The sequence below is a fragment of the Sinocyclocheilus grahami genome, unplaced genomic scaffold (assembly GCF_001515645.1).
Source record: "Sinocyclocheilus grahami isolate Dianchi unplaced genomic scaffold, SAMN03320097.WGS_v1.1 scaffold2005.1, whole genome shotgun sequence".
In the NCBI taxonomy this organism is placed as follows: Eukaryota; Metazoa; Chordata; class Actinopteri; order Cypriniformes; family Cyprinidae; genus Sinocyclocheilus; species Sinocyclocheilus grahami.
The window spans coordinates 129857-130773 of NW_015507184.1; the positions used below are offsets into that span (position 1 = coordinate 129857).

General features: G+C 34.2%; 1 long non-coding RNA gene across 1 annotated transcript; it reads right to left on the reverse strand.

Moving 5' to 3' along the window:
- Window positions 1-50: 50 nt before the first annotated feature.
- LOC107573679 (uncharacterized) lies at window positions 51-899 on the reverse strand. The gene is made up of 3 exons (XR_001607550.1): window positions 550-899; window positions 219-418; window positions 51-133 (listed from the first exon to the last, which is right to left on the reverse strand). It is a non-coding gene; the product is annotated as an uncharacterized lncRNA (long non-coding RNA).
- Window positions 900-917: the final 18 nt, after the last annotated feature.

Consider the following 917-nt stretch of genomic DNA (forward strand, 5'->3'; position numbering starts at 1 on the left):
TTCTTCAAGTCTCCTCTTCCCCTTCCTTCCTTTGAGGCTAAACTGACCAGACTTCTGAGGAAGTGATTTTTCTCATGATTCGCCGCACTGTCTCTCCATAGTTTGGTCCTCCAATTGTAGAAAGGTATTTAACCTGAACTTAATTGAAACAGAATTGTCAAATCCTATGCATTCACACAGAACAGTTCAGCTGCAAATAAGAATGTCAAATTCTAAACCGTTTTTCTTTGGAGCTCTTCGTCCACCCTCAGCTTATCCTCAAAGGAGAGCAAGTCGGGTAACTGACCAATAGATGGGATAGGGTTCTCTGGCCCTGTGTCTTCCTCTCTTGTCTGCAGTAGCCGCCGAAGCAAAAGAGAATGCTCTTCCTGTTTTGCAATTATTTTATCTAGTTTCATGAGGACATTTAACTGGAAATCTGTAATATAATATCAGTTTGTAAGAACTTCTGTTGGTTTGATATTTTATATATTAAAAAAATTATACAAAAAGGTTTATATAAAATATAAAACCTCTTATAAATATTTTGGAGTTATTAATATTACTTACTGTTATTTGATGTACAATTTTGCCCATTTGAATTGAAGTCATCTGAAAACCGAGCAAGTAAAAAAAAACAAAAAAAAAACATACAGTACACATACAAAGAATATTTACTTAAAGGGATACTCCACTCAAAAATGAAAAAAGACTCATGACTTTGTTTTTTCTAATGAACAGAAATGCTTCAAAAACAAACATGATGGTTATCTATATGACCCCAGTTGATGAATCATTGTGTCCTGAAGCAAAACACTTGCAATAAGTAGCGGTCCTCTATGCTTGCATCACTTCTCACACAAGTTTTACGATGCAACTTACAGCAATGGTTAATAGTTTAAGTTTAAAATACTAGTATTTTTCTCACATATGCATAT